Genomic DNA, 20,676 nt, shown 5'->3' with positions numbered 1-20,676 from the left:
GTTTTTTTTGTTATGGTGGTGACATTTAACTACATTATAGTACCATGATACACACCTACTAAAATGTCTAGAATTCTTAATATTAGATGAAAATCTGTAGGGCGCGTAGTCGTATAGCGTCCCTCATGATGCCACCTGGGCCTTGAGAGGTTGTACATACATATATAGTCCAGGTTTATTTTTTGGGTCAGTTTGTGCAGCTGAATGGAGTAGGGGTGACTCATCTAACTGTTTTCTTGTTTTGGGATGTAGTAGTTTTTTTTTACACCCTGCACTTTAATAAAGTTTTCACGCAGCCTCCCAACTTTAAGAAAGTTACTTTTTCTCTTCTTTAGTGACTATACCGAGTGGCAGTACTATACTATACTGATAACTCAGTTATTATACATTCCCTAAACTTTAATGAACTTAAATATACTATACTAGGGTCAGGGGTGGATCTAAAGGCTATACCAGGGGTTGCCCGGGATACCCCTCAACTTTCTTGACGAAGTATATTAGTATTTAACCCGTTTTTTATGTATCAGATAACCTTTATTAGGATACCCCTAAGCACATCCGCAAAACCACAAGAGAATAGAAAAGTGAAAGATAGATCAAAAGATGAATAACAAGAGGGTGGATAATTTTTTGGGTGAGAAGCTCTGGTTAACATGGTTAACAAGAGAAAGAAGAAGAAGATGACATATTTTAATTATATATTTCTCTTTTCAATTTAAAAAGCTAGCACAGTAAAGTTCTGACAACACATTGGTTAGTCAAAGCAAATTTCATATATCGAGTTTATTTATCGTTTCTTGATATGTATATCTTATAGTAAATTTTTGTTTATAATTTAATTTTATTAACGATATCTTTATAAATTTGTTTTTATTAGGATTTATTTGTAAAAAAATTAGAATTGTAGTCAAACATTAAAGTTTTTATTAAGATTCTTAAATACCAATAAAATAATAACAAAAAAGGGTAGAGACAAAGGCGGATTATCAGAGAAAAGAAATTATCGGTGAATACACTAACTAACTAATGATTATTAGGATAAAGTAGTTAAAAGTTTCAAGTTAAATCACCGCCTGAGCAAAGGTATTCTAACACAAAAGGAACGAAATTGAATTTTAGGTTAAGGTTTAATTACTAATTTTTGTTGTTATTGTGTATTTGATTGTATAAATAGACTGTAAAAAAATTATATAATGTATAATAAAAAAATTAGGATCCCGCTAATATTTTATTCTAGTTCTAACACTTACTAGGTTTATCATACATTCCCTAAACTTCTTTCTCTTTTATAACTATATTGAGTGCCACTATTGACCGAACCACTTTTGAAGGGGTATATGTGAAAAGGCTAATATGGTAATTCCATACATTTATTAGATGACATGTCACATATGGAAAGACTTAGACTAAATTTGCTATACTTTATATTTTTGTGTCATCCGTCCTTCAATATAATAAGTTAAAATTGAATGCATAATTATTTTAAAAAGTTAATCTCATGGTTGTTAAATGCTAATAACACATGATTTTTCTTCGTACTAATTCTATCATAATTAAATTCTTTTGCCTCATTTTCTTGATCATCGACTTATTATCTTTAAGGAACTACTTTTACGGATGAGTAGAACTATCGCATCAAATCAATTTTTTATGGAATTCTATTTTTTCCCCAGGAAATAGTCAGATCTTGGGAAGTAAAATATAAAAGTCTAGATTTAAATTACATGATAAAAAAATGACTGAATAATAAAATTTGTGATTACGCGTTTTTAGAATCTGAAATGGATAAATTAAATCATAAAAATTGGAGAAAATACGGAAAGGAGGTTCCAGATTAAGGAAATTTGATTCACGAGTCACATTTTGTCCGTTCTTGTTTTTCATTTTCCTCCGTATATTGTGGATTCGTAACTCTAATCATGATTTAAGTTATGTTCTTTTTTAACGAACCAACAATAACTATAATCGTGTTTTAAGTTATGTCCTTTTTTCAAGAGACCAACAAATGTGCTTATTATTTTCCTAAACCGGGTTAGAAACTGAACCCGACAACCCTATGCTACACGAAATTGGTTTGAACCTGATCTATAGCCAAACTGGTTTGGACTCATTTCAACCCATAGGTTAGGACTCGGTTTGGATATTTCACAGTCAAAACGGTTCAACCTTCAACCTGATAGTTGACAACCTGATATCATGAACCCATCCATATTATATAACAAATTGAGTTAACATTTTATTGATAACTTAATATGCCTAAATATGAGTATCTGATAGTTGACAATTCAAGATGTTTAACGATATATTTGTCCACTTAAGCTTTAGCACGTAAATCGAACACTGTTTTCGAGATATGCAATTAAGTGTCTTTTTAACTGATATAACTGTGTTCCCCGCCTCAGAATATACTCTCGTATCAAGACTACCAAAAATTACATCTTACAGGTGAGTATATCCAACTATTATCTGTATCCGGCTAAAATTGTAAAACCTTGAGAGCTCAGGTTAGTGACATCGCACCGACAGAGAGATGAAGGCTCGACTTTAGGTAGTATACCGACGGTTTGGTATCTTTTGCTGCATTTTGGGATTTTTCAGTTTTATGTACCCGGTGGTAACATATATATTTCAGCTGTTCACCCGGTGGTGACAAGCTTTGAACAGATCATCCGGTGATCACTGTTAGGCAGAAAAGAAATCCACCTGGAGGGTTTGCACAAACGAAACGCTTGGCAAAGTATTATACGAGGTCTAGGCCATTGCTGACGCAAAATCAGAAGACCAAGTATAAAACCCAGATAATAATCAGATATAAGACCTAGTATCTCAGAATTTTGGTAATCTCTCAAACGAAATTATGGTACCAAGACCATATATCCTAGAGATGTTACACATAAGTTATGCAATTCGTTATCTTTATTTACCAAAAACAGGTTCTTATTAACGCGTAAAACCTAACGTTACAACATTTAATGAAGTTGTCAACAGTTTAGGTTTAATTTTATAAGATACACTATAAGAGATAAGACTGCCAATGTACTATCATTTCTTCTCACAGTCAACGTTCCTTAATTTCATTTTCTAATGTTTTTGGATTTTTCTAAAATATCCTACAACTAAGTAAAATCTTTTTGGATTTTTGTGTTTAATGAAAAGCAGTAACCTGTACAAAGAAACGGAAAATAAAGTTTCCATGAGGGCTAATGCAACCATCCTACTCAGGGTTTATCATCCCGATCATTCGGAGTAAGTTCTCAAACTTCGTCCGATCGAATGTCTTTGTAAACAGGTCTGCATAGTTGTCTAGGGTGTCAACTAAAAGTACATCAGTTAAACATTTTTCAGCACAATCACGATTAAAATGATGCCTAACATCTATATGTTTAGTGCGTGAATGGTGTACTGGGTTATTTGTTATTGAAATAGCTGAATTATTATCTACCATGATGGGAATTTGTGTATAATTCAAACCGTAATCCCGCAATTGTTGTTGTATCCACAAGACTTGAGCACAACAGCTCGAAGCTGAGATGTATTCTGCTTCACATGTGGACAGGGACACTAAAAGTTGCTTTTGCATTTCCAGGATATCAGACGGCTTCCAAGCAGTTGGGCACTAGCAGAGGTTGATTTCCTGTTGATCGGCACCCGCCAAAATCCGCATCCGCATATGCTATCAAATCTAAGCCTCCCTCGATTAGATACCACAATCCAAGTCTTGGGTTGCCTTTAAGATAGCGGAAATTTCGTTTGACGGCTTTTAAATGTGATTCTCTCGGAGTGGCTTGGTACCTAGCACATAAACATACCGAAAACATTATATCGGGTCGAGATGCAGTAAGATATACTAAAGACCCAATCATTGCACGATAAACCGAAGGAATCCAATTCAGGGTCTTTTTCCTTTTCATCTGACAGCTAATTATTGGTAAGCAATGGAGTTTCGTAAGGCAAACTGTCTTCCATGTTGAATCGCTTGAGGATCTCGTGGATGTACTTTGTCTGATGAATATAAATGCCATTTACTTCCTGATCCACTTGCAACCCGAGGAAGAACTTCAGCTCATCCATTGCACTCATCTCAAACTTCGATTTAATAACTTGTTCGAATTCCCGACAAAGCTCTTCATTTGAAGAACCAAAAATAATGTCATCAACATATATTTGCACAATCAAGAAATCTCCCCCTTTCTTTAAGATGAAGAGAGTGGAATCTATTGCACCACGAGTGAATCTGTTTGCCAACAAATGCTTTGACAGCGTCTCGTACCAGGCACGAGGAGCCTAATGAAGGCCGTATAAAGCTTTGTCCAGCAAGTACACTTTCTTCGACCATCTGGAGCTTCAAAACCCGGCGGCTGGGAAACATACACAATTTCTTGAAACTTCCCATAGGAATGCACTTTTGATGGCTAACTGATAGACTTAAATACACATATGAACAACAAAGGCTAGGAACAAATGAATTGCTTCAAGTTGAGCTACATGCACATAAACATCCGTTTAGTCAATCCCTTCTTCCTGATTGAACCCTTGCACCACCAAACGAGCTTTATTCCTGACGACTACGCCTTTATCGTCCTTTTTACATTTAAAAACCCATTTCATATTGATAGCGTGCTGGCCCTTAGGAAGATCTACCAAGTTCCAAACCTTCAGCTTGTCAAACTGAGCCAGCTCCTCATGCATCGCTTCACACCACGAGCTGTCTTTAAGTGCCATGTTGTAGTTTTTCGGCTATATCTGTGAAATAAAGCACTCGTGCAGGCGTAAGCTATAGATCTCTTTCTCTTTGATTTCTATGAACAAACACTGCATATCATTAAGACTTCTACTTCGAGTCATGATTCCTCCACTCGGATCTCCGATTACAATATCAATAGGATGATTCCTATTTGTCTGAGTGACACGAGTAGCTCGAACTTACAGATTTGTACCCAAATTTGATTGGATCTCCCCCTCAACAGATGCGTTACAAGATGCTTGAACATTTCTAGACGTCGTACCAACATTTGGATAAGTTGAAAAATCAACATAAAGATCACCATTTGAAGTTGGAGCAACTTCGACGTCATCATCGGAATTGCTTGAATCTGCATCATTGGAGGTTTGAGTAGCACCACCATCATTTACGTTTGATCTGCTGGCAACGTTTACTCCTGAATCACCATTTGAAGAGACATTTGTTGGAATGCTGGTAAGCCAACCTACATCCACTTCATCTTTGTCGATCAAGTGTGAGTACACTAGTTCAGTCTCATCATCTGTTAGATCAGGTAAAGCAAAAGAATCAAACAACTTGTCATATTGGTAACAAGTTTTGGGACCGAACTCAGATGGTGGGGGATCGTAACTCAAAGGAGTTATATGAAAGACTACTTCCACCATCCGTTTCTTGACATTGTATACTTGTTTGTTCGGAGAGCCTAGATCGTAACCTAGGAAGAAACCAATTTCTCCTATCTCCCCAAAGTTAGGAGTATCCAATGTCCGACGAATCATACACTTAATCCCAAAAGGCTGGAAACCTTTCAAATTTGGTTTCTTTTTCTTAAGAAATTCATAACAAGTTCCCGTTTCACTGTAAGCACACAATTTAGCACATAGCATGCAGTGTTTACAGCTTCGGCCCAAAAGAACACGGGCAATTAGGATTCTGAGAGAAGTGTTCTTGCAGCCTCGATAAGGGTCCTATTCTTCCTTTCAGCAACTCCGTTCTGTTGAGGAACATAAGGAGCGCTAAACTGATGAACAATAACCATATCACGACATAACCCATCCACATTTTGATTTTTAAATTCAGTTTCGTTATCACTTCTGATTCTTTTGATAGGTAATGAGTAATTTTTCTCTAATTGTTTAAATAAATCTTTCAAAGTCCCGAAAGTTTGATCTTTCGATTTTAAGAAAAATATCGACGAATATCTTGAAAAATCATACGTGACAACCAAATAGTAAGACATACCACCAATGCTAGTTACATGGATCGGACCAAACAAATCCATGTGAAGCAGCTCTAATGGTTGTCGGATAGAGTTTATGTGTTTAGGCTTATGAGGTTTACGTTTAATTTTCCCTTTCTCACAGAATTTACATTTACTGTGCATGTTAAAACTATGTAAAGGAACACTCAACACCAACTTGTTCTTTATCAAGTGATTCATTTTGCGTAAATGCACATGGCCCATCCTTCGATGCCATAGGAAAGATTGATCTTCGGTTGCCTTTGAAAGTAAACATGTTGCCGGACTAGAGGAGTTCACAACCGGATGCATGTCCATCACATAGGTGTTGTTCACTCCCAGATCTATCATTACGATCCAATCTTTAGGGATTACAAATCCCGGCTTAAGAACGAAACAAGCCTTATCCATGAAATGCATTGTATACTTGCTATCACAGATCTGAGATACTGGTAGCAACTTGTGCTTCAGTTCTTCAACATAGTTCACCTTGTGCAAGGTGATCTTGCCGTTTAACATAGAACCTTCACCTGTGATGTAATCACCCTTTTCACCTGCAAAGTTAACATAAACACCTCAAATATATTTCAAATTTGATAACAGTTCTTTGTTTCCCGTCATATGCTTGGAAGAGCCACTATCGATATACAAAATATGAATAGCCCTCTTCAGCTGTTCCTGCATTCACAAACAGGAAATCAGTTAGAATATGGGACCCAAGTCGTGACGGTCTTGGGTCATCCAAATTCATCAACAAACAAAAATTCCTTGAAATAACCATTTTCATTGTTGTTTCTAACATTTCCACCTCTGTAATTGTTAGAATGTCCACCTGCAAATCGAGGATCGTGCGGAGTTTGAGGACGGTTATTTTACCCAGAATTTCCACTAAAACGATTACCGAAGTTTTGATATCCAAAGTTTTAACTGTGTTGAGGTCTAAAACTTCTATCAAATCTTGGTTGCTTATTATCATGAAAAGCATGTCGTTGTTGGTAACCCAAATGTTGTCTTTGACCATGAAATCTAGCTGGTGAAACATTTCGGTTATCAACGTAACAATTTTGAGCATGAGGTCTAACATTGTGGTGTAAGAATGAAATACCCTACAAAAAAAATAGTAAACAAATATTATAAAAAAAATAATAAATAAATAATATCAATAAACAAATACATAAAAGATAATATTAATAAAATAGATTATTTTAATAATAGATGAAAGTTATATAAACATCTTTATGAAAAAAAACGATAAAGGATAAATATTGAGAACCTTTTTCAGCAAGCTAGGAATTATGAATCATCTACGTACGTGTCCAGTATTCCAGGTTACATGGAAGACTTGTAGAAAATAGCCACGAAGCTGAAGAATTACCGTCACCTGTCCGCTCTAGTCTCTCATTTTTCACCGGCAAAACCATCTTCAATTTACATAACCTCGACTATAAAATCTGATCTCTAAACCTCTTAACCATCTTATCATATCCTTTGAAAACTTCTCTCGTTGCCAAAATTCTCTCATGTTAAAATCGTATTATTCCGGTGAAGATTCGTTGTTTTTCCGACAAACCAAAAACAAACCCAAAACACCAAACAAGTAAATCATGTTACCTATCCTCACCTTTTGATCACGTCTTTACGTTCGGAAACCTCTCGTGACACCCAACACAGTTTTCCGGCCAACCTACTCGTTCTCCGGCAACCTCTGTAGCATCGACCAAGCTCTATTCTACTCCAGAAAGGTATTAAAAACAATTAAGATTTCATGTTTATCAATATATAGTTAGTTGTATATACTAGTTACTCCAATTGATTTCCACTAAAATGGAAGCTCTGACGAACTGGTTTAAAACAAAAAGAAGGAAGATAGAGTTGGTAACTTCATAAAATAAATAAGAAATTCATTTAAGTGGGGTCATGGCTATTTAATTAATTTCTAGTAATACTTTATTGTTTTCATAAAGGCTTCATTTATCTATCTGATACTTCAAATTTAGGCCATATGTTTTATGTATATTATATTCTTATTACTATTTAGCCAGTATATAGAATCAAAATTTTGAAGTGTCAAACTTTGTAATACTAACAACTATATGTAGAATAAAGTATATTATGTATATCCTAAATTTATAAAAGAAATGAGTTATGTTTTATAACTTGTTAAAAGATATTTTATTAGAAAAATAAATTTTAGTTAGTTTTTGTAAATAAATTATACAAGCATTACTAATTGGATATTCTTCTATATAAACAAAATATTATAAATCAATAACTAACTTCCAAATCAAAGAAAACTGGATCTAACGTATGATTTATATATATATATATATATATATATATATATATATATATATATATATATATATATATATATATAAATTTAGTTTCATTTACCACTAACTTAGATACATATGTATGGGTGATGAAGTAAAGTCTTCATGTAAAGGTTAAACATGAAATAGTTAGTCTTATTTACCATATTTTAATATAACAAATAAATAAAGCACTAGTTTTCAAATTACATTTGATTTCATACAAGTTAGATAAAGTTAACTTTAAAATAATAATAATAATAATAATAATAATAAAAATAATAATAATAATAATAAATTAGTAATCTTTCACGAACACAATTTAATATGACATTACTAATCAAATATTTATTTAAGGAACGTATATTAAGAAAACAAACAAAAATTCTAAACTAAAAATAATTTGTATGTAGATCGTTACGAACACTCGTGAACAAATCAACGTCAATTTGAAAGGTTTAAGGTGCGGATTCCTTCCTTTACTATCTGTATAGTATGGGTTTTCAACTTTGTTCGTTAATCTTCATTTCAAGCTTCGTATTATGAATTAATTAAGTTGTACCCGTTTGATTAATATCCATTACATTTACTTGTCTAATCCTTTCTGATCCTGAACACAACTTTGGAACCATATTACATGCGATATTATCTTTATTAAATTGTACTAATTATCGCATCCTACTGATAATATGGCTGACCTGTTATACCGGATTATGGAGAAATATAAAAATATTATATGTTTACCCTCTGTACTCTGATACCCGAGCACGCCCCTACTTGTGGGGGTGATAGCAAGCATGTCATTGCGGCATCAATGGCGTGGCACCGACTGTGACGGTGAGCCTAAATCACAGCGTCTCGCCTGTTCTGAACTCTACGGAGTGCCGGCTATGTATTTTTCGAGGCGTATGGATCGATCCTAGGATATTATTATTTCTGGTGGATGGTTTGTATGATGCCCATACGCCATCGCACATCGGTTCAGGACTAGCTAGCCTGTTCTGTTTATTACACATATATACCGGGCTCAATGGGTATTTCTTATAACATAGTAAAGTTATTGAATTCTATCATGTAGTTACAATTGCATTATTATCTATTCTTTCATTTTCATTATTCATTGCTATCATTATCCGCTCGTGGCATTTTGCTCCTTCGCATATTTTTTTTCTTTTCTACAGGTTAGCAGGGATGGCGGGAAAGTGTGAAGAGAGCTAAAATAAAAAGTTGGAAACTTAGTGGGGTAGTTTTAATAATGTATGAAATAAATTATCAGGAATAAATCTTTTGTAAACTCGTTTGGATATTAATAAAATAAGCCCCTTTTGTATCTGATTCTGTAATAGTGACACGTCAGCCCAGAACCGGGCTGGGGTGTTACAAAGAACCTCCAGAGAATGTTGATCTTGTTCTTGTGTTCGGAAAGTTACATGAGTTGGTCAGCATGGGTTTTCTGACGATTTTCATGTTTTGCAGAAGAACTTTCCGATCCACGATCTGAACCACGACGGCTATCATCATTTGAAAAGTCAGTTTCCTGATCCTTTTATTTTTTATTTTTAACCTTTGGTTTAGAAATAGGTTTGCTTTCTTGTTTTACAACCTTAGGTTTTTCTCCCTTTTGTGTTTTACTACTTTTCTTCTCATTCTTTTTAGGTTCATTTTGTGGTTTGGTGATAAAAGGTTTATCAAGATCAGGATCAACAGAACTCTTTCCATTGTCGTTTAGACAATTTTCAGCTAAATGTCCTTTCAAACGACATTTGTAGCATCGTCGTTTATCAATCGTTTCATTCTTTTCTTGTTGATCATCCTCAAATTGACTGTTGGAGGACGAGGATGCTTCGTTTGAGCCTTTTGCTCTTTGTTTCACAAAGTCAGAATTTGAACCATTTTCAATCTTTTCACCTTCTTTGTTAAAGCTTTCGCCTTTCACAAAGTTGGTTTTTGAAATGTTTTTAACATTCGTTTTACCTTTGTTGTTAGGCTTTGACTTTTGAACATTTTGAACTTGATTTAAGGCTTCTAAAATCTTTGAGTTAATCAATTTTTCAATTTTTCTCAAATCAATTTCATTTGTTTTAGCTTCACTCGAACTCTTTTGTTCTGATTCCGATTCGGACTCTGATTCAAATTCGGATTCAGACTCTTCCTCACTCAAAGGATCAGTAAAGTTGCCAGAGTACGATTAACCTCTGGATTTGAAATCACTGCTTATATACCCGGTATTGGCATAGTCAATATAGCAGTCAGGATGAAATCTACAATTTCAGGATCAATCGAAGGTGTCGATGTATAGTTGTGGTTAGCAGGTGGAGGAACCTTCTTGTAACCAATACCTAACATCTCATCTTCTTCTGAATTTTTGAGACGAAGATTGTTTATGCAAAAATTCATCACATCTGATGAATTTTCGAACTTCTCAAGTTTTCGCTGCTGATCAAGAATCAAGTTATCTTTGTCTAAAATTATTTTGTTCTTTTCCAAAACAGTGTTTTGACAAGTTTCAACTTCAGTTTTTAAATCTTGATTCTTAACTGTCGCTTGAGCTAGTCGTCTCTCAAACTCAGAGATGTCCTTTTTCAAGGCAAGCACCTGACTTCTATGTTCTTTGTCGGCACTCGAAAGCGCGACAATTAACTCTCTAGATTTATCCAGATCAGTAATCAAATTACAGTTATGGAGTGCGTATTTGTCACACTTTGCAATAAAATCTATGCATCTAGCACATCTTTTATTAGTATGTTTAGATTCTACCTCTATGTTAGAAGTGAAAGCTTGATCCGAGCTTCCTGCTTTTCATGCTTTAATCTTTGCCATTTCTTCATCAGTAAAGCGTTGCATTTCTTCGGCTGCGATATTGAATTCAAATCGATCATTTTCATCTTTCTTTTCATCTTTCTTTTCTTCTTTCTTTTCTTCTTTCTTCTTCCTTATTCTCTATTCTCTTGTCTTCCTCAGCTTCATTGATTTTATCTATTTCTAAATTATCACTTAGAACTTCCGCCACCACAGTCAAATCTTCCACATTTACCTCTTCAAACAAATCTCCAAACCCCTCTTCAATGATATCGGCAATAAACGCTTGTGAAAAAAATAGTAGTAGCTGTTTCTTCCATAACAATCCCCCAGTCGTGTGGCTCACTAACAGCTTGAAGGGGTTGATCAATCATAGCGGTATTAGCACTAGGAGTAAGGTTATTAGAAGAGGTTGTTGTTGAAGTGGTAGAAGTTGTATTGGATGGGGCTGGACTATTGTTGTTGGATCTTGCTGAGCTTCCTTGACCATTGTTACGTTCTCTATTCTTTGGTTTTCGACATTCTCTTGCATAATGACCATAGATGCCACAGTTGTAGCATTTAACTTTGGTCATGTCAATTCCCATTCGTGTCTTTGTGTTACCTCCAATGAAACTCTTTCCCGTTCGCTGAAAGAAATTTCTTTGCTCTTCTTACCAGTAACACCATACTTAATTGCAAATCGAGCTCTTTCAATTCATCTTGATCAATTTGATCAAGATCTTCATCAAGAGTCGATGGTTCAACTAATTTTCCAAGTGCAAAATTCTCGAATGCCGTTATGAACGATGCAAGAAGAGGCATATTTTCTTCTATGAGCTTAAGATAATGCGAGTCTATTTTAGGAACTTTCAAGCTTGGTTCACTTGGTCTAGCACTTGACGATGACGTTCCATGGGATATATGAGTGCCACCAACGGTACTTCCACTATTGGTACCAATGACAAAGGCACTTAGTGTGACAACCCTTGCCAAATCAGGTATCCGTACGACTTAATTAATATTTAATTACTACATAATTACTGTGCTTGCTTACAATTATGAATAAACTGCTACATGAATTCTGATACGTACACATACTTGCATCATACTTTATTAACTGTCACTCCATTATTTACATACAGAACTTTAGTGACAAACTTGATGCACAAAAGCATAGTAGCACAATGAACGGATAACCCATTGAACATGCTGATATAGCCAGCATCAGGCAGACACTGCCTCTAAGGCCTGTATGAGCCGGGAATAGTTTACTACACTAGTAGAGAGTGTAGGGAAATGAGGGTTGTAGAACTGCGTCACTAGGTGATAGTTATAGTGACCGGATGTGCCTAAAACGTACTTTAAGTACAAAATCCTGCACTTTATCACAAAAATTCAGCTTTTAATATAACTAGTAAAGTGCAAAAACATGGGAAAATAATGCTAGACACTTTCCAAAGTGTCGGGAATTCTTCGTGTCACTAAAATAATAATGACACTTTAAAGCTTTGTTAAGCACTTTAACGGATCAGTATCCAACCGAACAACGGGACTTAACCCGAAACATAAAAATATTGTCACTAACATTGTCTTTCTTTTCTGAGCCAGTTAGGGTCCCCAAATACCCTAACACCCGGTACGAAACATCACACACTAGTAATTGGATTAACCTCCTAATTAAACTAACTAGTGCCTAACTAGATGATTAAGATCTAACCAAATAAAAAAAATAAAAAGAAAAAAAATAAAAACCACAACTATCGTTCCCCCTAAGGGGACACCATCTTACTAACTTGATTATTTTAATCTTAATGGTCTAATATCTTGAATACACTTGATCCATTGGTCAAGAATTTTAGTAGAAGTCTATAAGTACTTAGTGATTAAGAGTTCCATACACACCAAACATTTCACCACACTAAAAAAAAAAAAATCAAACTTCTCTCTTTTCTTGAACCTCACAGCCGAGAACCAAGCCCCACCTCCAACCATTTTTCAATTTCAACCTTACCATTCCAAGTGCACTCAAGTGTGAAGGATCGCATATGAGGGAGCCCGGTGCTTACGGAGTGCCAAGGACCTCACTACGTTGCTATTAACCACCCGTTTTTCGACTAGTTTCTTCCCTAGCCTCGAGCTAGTAGTCGTCGCACAGCATATTGACCAGGAGATTTTCTTGTTAGAGACGCACCACTGTGAGTTCATGTCCCCCTTTTCTCTTTACTGTTTTCAGTTTTCTAAACTGCGGGGGTGACATACATGTTACTACGATCACAAGTACTTTTTACATGGTATGGATAGCGTAAGGAGGGTTATTACCTAGATCATGTGAATGGGTAGGCTATTATCGTAAGACCATTAATCCTTGTATAAGGATCGAGAGGCATGAGTGATAGATCTATCAGGTGTTGCGAGCCCCACACATGAGCCAGCGTGTGGCTACATGTGGTGACTATGTCGTTCCGCCGGAAGGACCGGTATGAAATACGCGTTATAGGTTTGAGTGCTTCCTAAACCCATTTCACTTATTAATGTATTAGCTACACATTAATTGATCTCTTTTTCCTTATTGCTACATACCAAGAATTTTCATACATACAGACATTTTACAAAGGTTTATATCAACTCACATACACATGAACTCGCTCAACTTTATGTTGACTTTTCGAACTACATGTATTTCAGGGAACTAAAGATCTGGCGCGGTATGCTACGCTTTGCCGCTGCATAAGAGTTTCGAGGTCATCCAAGTTTAGGGGATGTGACTTTTACCTGGACGAGTCACAGTCCTTAACTGCGTTTATTTCATGTTAGTGTTTGTGTGTTTCAAACAATGTTTTTGTGTTATCAGGTTGTAGTGTCCGTTGCGTGAGTCAACGCCGTAAGACAATGTTGTGTTACTTATGTTTTAAAACTTAATTCAATGGATGATCTTGCATGGTTTTATTTTCATATAGCTTTGTTATGATTAAGCTATGGTATTAAGAAGTCACACCAAATTAACCACGCTTCCGCAAAGCTAGGGTGTGACAGCTTGGTATCAGAGCTCTGATCATAGCGAACTAGGATTCCTTCTCGAGTCTAGACTATGATCACTAGGGCTCTCACGAAAACATTTTTACATTGCATACCACTTAAGTCCAGATCCAAGACGTTTTTACAAACAAATGTTGAGCACATTTTATTTATTAGTTATAGGCTCAGTCTGGGAGGCCGAGGCTCGGTCTGGGAGGCCGAGGTAGTTGTCTAGTGGGACTAGGAAGAGCAGTCTGGGAGGCTGGGAGGCTAGTGGGACTAGGAAGAGCAGTCTGGGAGGCTGGGAGGCTAGTGGGACTAGGAAGAGCAGTCTGGGAGGCTGGGAGGCTAGTGGGACTAGGAAGATCAGTCTGGGAGGCTGGGAGGCTAGTGGGACTAGGAGAACTATTTGATTGCTTAATTGGTGACTAATATGTTTATCTAATTATATGACTGATTATTTGTGCCTATATGTGTTTGTGTTACAAATGTCATGCCTTCATCATGTACTAGAAAGATGGACATTACGAGTTCCTAGTTATGCCGTTTGGGTTGACAAACGCACCTGCAGTTTTTAAGGATTTAATGAACCGAGTCTGCAAACCGTATCTCGACAAGTTCGTGATTGTGTTTATCGATGACATTTTGTGTCACACCCCAACCAATGGCGGAAACATCGGGATGAGACGAAGTGTGAAGATTGCTCGAGACATCATAACGCTATTTGTGACAATAATTTAATAATCCAAATTTCATTTCCAAAATAAATGTCAAAACATTACAAGAAAAGCAAATAACAACATTGTTCAACATAACATAAACAAAATTGATACAACACTTTAAACCTAAACGTCTAAGTGAGTATCTAGGCATCTTTGCTATCCGTTTTCATTTCATCATCATCAACCTGTAACATGTTTAAAAATACAATTCAATGCAAAAGCAAAGGCGAGTATACAAGTTTGGTACGTACATAGCATAAGTTAAAAAGTGTGATCAATTCCTCATGGCAAGCATATGATTCAAGATAAACCTTAAATATGGCATGTGTCTAACATATCAAACCAAGAAAACACAATATGCTCAAGACATAACCTCAAGTTTACGGGCGGGTCGTTAATCCTATAGCGCTACATATGTCAAGGTTTGGCTCGTATGAAGTTAATGATAAGTTCAACACATAAGAATAACCCAAGTTTAAAGTATCAAGTCATCACGTATACAAGCATGTTATAGGAACGTTCATGTGTTTAACAAAGTGTTCATGTGTGAGTTAATAGGTAAACATGTTACACCCCAAAAGTGGTAAAAGTAAAAAGGGGGAAATACGAGTATACTCACGGTTTACAAGTGGTGACTTGAAATTCCGAGAGCAAGTTTGTAGATGAATTAGTTCAGAGCACCTTGTCCTTCTACACAAGGAAACGTAGGTGTGTGAGTTTGGCGTATAACGGAAGATTATAGATTCGGAGTTTTTAATATATAGAAAGTAACATAGTGAAAATAATCATCTTGTACGCATAACTCTTGTTCTTGACACTATTGAAACTCAAAAGAGTTGGTATGATTTCATGGATTCTAAGATCCATTAGAGTCGTAACAAGGGCATGGTCATAGATGATGTAACGTCCACTTAACAAATAACTATTAAGTCATCATCAAGTCTTAGTTACTTAGATGTATACATATAGAATAACTTAGATATTATATAGTTTACAAGTCTTATGATTCAAGCATGAGGTAGGAGATTAATGTCTCCATTTAGGTACCTCTTTGTGTCATAGAATACATACATGAGGTAGGAAGAACAAGCTTCCATTTAGGCACCTCTATTGTTCACCACTACACTTGTTGTTATAAACAACAAGGAGGGTCATGAACATACAAGTATCAAGGTATTAACAACAACTAATCTATAGCAAAACATCAAGTAATGAGTGGATTCTTATGAAGGATAGCCCAAGCTAATCCAACCATCACACATTCAACAAGTTTCACACTTGAACATTACTTGTGGGTAAAACCCTAATTAAAAACAGAAAGTTTATGAGGTTTTAACCTCTGATTTAGATGTCTCAACCTTGTTTTTAAGCTTAACCAACCATGGGATAAGTTGTAAGCATTAGGACATAGGTATGAGATGTGTTGGACACAAGTTGCATAGATTTAAACAAGTTTTTGATGAACATAAAAACAAACAGAAAGTTTATGGACTATTTCGGGGCATTTCCAGGTCTGATTTCTCCAAGGAGAAGTCTAGGAATCGAACCCCATGATTATACAAGCAAGTAGGAAAAAGAATCGAGTGAATCGGATAAGAATTGAGTGAGTTATGCTCATTTTCGTGAAGGGGTGTCAATCTACTCGAACCTTTGCTTTCAGCTACGGTTTGGAGGATGTTTTGAGAGTTTTTAGTGTTGCAAAAGTGGTAGGGAGGCTGGTTATAAGTGGTATTTATAGGGGGAAGGATTAGGGTTTCAATGGGTTGGGCTTTGGAAGTGTTTAGAAGGGGTTACACCTTGAAACTAGCCCACAAAACCCAACTATATGGGGCTGAATTTTGCTGAATTTGGGCTGCCATGTTTCTTTAGTTTTTTATTTTTTTAAAACATTATAATGAGTAATTTTATTAGCTAAGTTGTGTAATAATATGCAACAATGTTTCCCCTAACTTGTAACAAGGTGAAATATGAAATAAAACATGATTTAACTAGGCAAAAAGTGTAATGTACAAGTATGTAACATGTTTGTAAGTAACAAGTATATGTCACATATTTACAAGTTCAACATATGTTTGTAAGTATCACAAAGAAGTATCAAATGATCTCATGATTAATCGTATTATGGTGTATGTATAGTATGTAACAAGGAAATGCAAGTTTTCATTCATGATCAAAATCTCGAGTTTACAACAAGTACTAGAAGGAACGAGTACAATGATACAAAGCTTCCAAAATTAGCAACACGAGTAAGACAAGCTATAAATAGAAAGTACAAAACACAGGGCGTTACAGTCTCCCCTCCTTTAGGAAATTTCGTCCCGAAATTTAGGAAGACTCAGGGAAAAGATGAGGATATTTCGATTTCATTTCGCTTTCGAGCTCCCAAGTAAATTCAGCGCCACGTTTTCCTTCCCATCGAACTTTGACAATAGGAATTCGACTGCGCCTCAATTGCTTGGTTGCTTGGTCCATGATTTCGACCGGTTTTTCTACAAAGTGAAGTGTTTCGTTGACTTGCAAGTCTTCGAGAGGAACGTGGAGTCCTTCGTCAGCTAGGCATTTCTTTAAGTTGGACACATGGAAGACAGGGTGTACATTGCTGAGTCCTTCAGGCAGGTCCAGTCTATACGCAACCTTGCCAATCCTTTCGAGAATCTTGAAAGGACCAACGTAGCGAGGTGCGAGTTTCCCTTTCTTGCCAAATCGAACCACGCCTTTCCAAGGGGATACCTTGAGAAGCACGTTGTCACCTGTCTCGAATTCCATAGGTTTGCGTCCTTTGTCAGCGTAACTCTTCTGTCGGTTCCTGGCTTTCAATAAGTTGTCTCGAACCTGTAAAATCTTGTCCGTAGCCTCTTGTATAAGCTCGGGACCGGTGATTTGGGCTTGACCAATCTCGTGCCAAGAAATAGGCGAACGGCACTTGCGACCATACAATGCTTCGAAAGGAGCCATTTGGATACTCGTGTGATAGCTGTTATTGTACGAGAATTCAGCCAAGGGCAAGTATGAATCCCAGTTGCCACCAAAATCTATTACGCATGAACGAAGCATATCCTCTAAGGTTTGGATAGTACGCTCGGTTTGACCGTCAGTCTGAGGATGGAAGGCGGTGCTAAGGTTAAGCTTAGTACCCATAGCAGATTGAAAAGTTTCCCAAAGACGAGACGTAAAACGAGCATCACGATCAGAAATGATATCAATGGGCGTCCCATGACGACATATGATTTCCTTCATGTAGACCTTAGCCAATTTCTCGACTTTGAAGTCTTCACGAATGGGGAGGAAGTGAGCTGATTTGGTCAATCGGTCAACGACGACCCATATGCTGTCATGACCAGCTGTAGTGCGAGGAAGCTTAGTGATGAAATCCATGGCAATGCTCTCCCACTTCCAAACGGGAATTATTGGTTGTTCGAGCAAGCCAGAGGGACGTTGATGTTCGGCTTTTACTTTGGAACACGTAAGACATTTAGAAACGAAGGTGGCTATATCCTTCTTCATTCCAGGCCACCAATAGGAAGTACGCATATCATGGTACATCTTATCGGCACCAGGGTGAATAGAATATTTCGTGTTATGGGCCTCCTTCATCAGGAAATTGCGAAGATCGTCACGATTGGGAATCCAGATGCGATTGAGATAGTATAGAATACCATCGGGTTTGGACACAAGACTATTCTCAGCACCACATTGCATTTCGTTGTAGAGGTTACCCTCATTAACGGATGTATACTGGGCGTTACGTATGCGATTTTGAAGATCGTGGACGAGTTGGAAACAACGGATACTTTGGACGTGAGTTTTACGACTCAGGGCGTCGGCTACTACATTCGCCTTACCCGGGTGGTATTTGATTTCGCAGTCATAGTCGTTTAACAATTCCACCCAACGACGTTGACGCATGTTTAGTTCTTTTTGATTGAAGATGTGTTGAAGGCTCTTATGGTCGGTGAAGACTACACATTTAGTACCATAAAGGTAGTGTCGCCAAATCTTCAATGCAAAAACGACCGCACCAAGTTCAAGGTCGTGAGTAGTATAGTTTTTCTCATGAATTTTGAGTTGCCTCGATGCGTAAGCGATAACTTTGTCACGTTGCATAAGGACACAACCAAGACCAAGGTTTGAAGCGTCGCAATACACGACAAAATCATCGTTACCATCAGGAAGCGTTAGGATAGGAGCATTGCAAAGCATGTCCTTGAGCGTTTGAAAAGACTCTTCTTGTTCGGGACCCCAAACAAAAGGTCTCTCTTTTTGAGTCAAGGAGGTCAAAGGAACAGCGATTTTCGAAAAGTTGGAGATAAAACGACGGTAGTAACCAGCAAGACCAAGAAACGAACGGATTTCGGACGGAGATTTAGGTGCGACCCAATTTTTCACAGCTTCGATTTTTGCGGGATCAACGTGAATACCAAGTTTGTTGACAGTGTGACCAAGGAATTGAACTTCTTGTAACCAAAATTCACACTTGGAGAATTTGGCATATAGGTGTTCAGTACGAAGGAGTTCAAGAATAAGGCGCAAGTGTTGCTCATGCTCTGCTTGCGTCTTGGAATAGATGAGGATATCGTCGATGAAGACGATCACAAAACGGTCCAAGTATGCTTTGCACACGCGGTTCATTAAGTCCATAAAGACAGCAGGTGCGTTGGTCAAACCAAAGGGCATGACCACGAACTCATAATGACCATAACGCGTACGAAAGGCGGTTTTAGGCACATCTTCTTCGAGTACTCGAAGTTGATGATACCCAGAACGAAGATCGATCTTTGAAAAGCAGGTTGCGCCTTGCAATTGATCGAAGAGGTCATCAATGCGAGGAAGAGGGTATCGATTCTTGATAGTAAGCTTGTTGAGCTCACGATAGTCAATACACATACGAAAGGACCCATCTTTCTTCTTGACGAATAAAACGGGAGCGCCCCAAGGAGAAGTACTAGGGCGTATGAAGCCTTTGTTAAGAAGCTCTTGAAGTTGACTCGAGAGCTCTTGCATCTCAGAGGGTGCTAAACGATAGGGGGACTTAGCGACAGGCGTAGCGCCAGGCACTAAATCGATGCGAAAATCGACAGAACGAGCAGGAGGAGGACCAGGAAGGTCTTCGGGAAATACATCCGGAAAGTCACGTACAACAGGAACGTCACTTATGCTTGGGCCTTTATCCTTCTTTTCCACGATGTGGGCGAGAAAGGCGAAGGTACCCTTGCGTAAGCACTTGTTTGCCTTGATGCATGACATAAGCTTAAGGCCTTGAGAAGGCTTTTCACCATAGACGTGTAGAGAATCACCATTTGGAAGAGGCAAGCGAATAAACTTCTCAGAACAGACAACTTCAGCACGAACTCGCCTAAGCCAGTCCATACCTACTATGACATCGAAACTACCCATTTGCATAGGTATGAGATCGATTGAGAACGTATGATCGTTAAGGATTAGTGAACAATTGGAGAGAACAGAATTGACTTTGACGGTTTTACCATTAGCAACTTCGACAGCGAAAGATTTTGGCAACTTAGAGCGTTTACACTTGAGCAAAGACTCGAATTCTAACGACACAAAACTTTTATCGGCACCAGTATCAAATAGGCATGAAGCATAGACATGGTTAATGAGAAACGTACCAGTGATGACGTCGTTTGCATTTTGAGCCTGAGCTGTGGTGAGAAGGAAAGCTCGACCCCTAGCGGGTTCTTGAACCTGTTGTTGTTGTTGGGGTTGTAGTTGTGGTTGTTGCTGTCGAGGTTGTTGTGGTTGATATCGTTGAGGACACACATTGGCCATGTGGTTGGTATCACCACACGTGAAGCATGCTCGCACAGGGGCGACTTGATTTGGAGCCAAAAGAGCTTGGTTTTGGTAGGCCTGTGGGGGGATACG

General features: G+C 37.4%; 1 long non-coding RNA gene across 1 annotated transcript; it reads left to right on the top strand.

Moving 5' to 3' along the window:
* Positions 1-7,313: 7,313 nt before the first annotated feature.
* Positions 7,314-9,591, top strand: LOC110880771. Its single transcript, XR_002559451.2, has 3 exons — positions 7,314-7,705; positions 8,689-8,738; positions 9,457-9,591. It is a non-coding gene; the product is annotated as an uncharacterized LOC110880771 (long non-coding RNA).
* Positions 9,592-20,676: the final 11,085 nt, after the last annotated feature.

This window comes from Helianthus annuus, chromosome 2 (genome assembly GCF_002127325.2).
Source record: "Helianthus annuus cultivar XRQ/B chromosome 2, HanXRQr2.0-SUNRISE, whole genome shotgun sequence".
Classification (NCBI taxonomy): domain Eukaryota; kingdom Viridiplantae; phylum Streptophyta; class Magnoliopsida; order Asterales; family Asteraceae; genus Helianthus; species Helianthus annuus.
The sequence above is the reverse complement of the archived record's forward strand: the minus strand, read 5'-3'. Positions and strand labels throughout refer to the sequence as shown.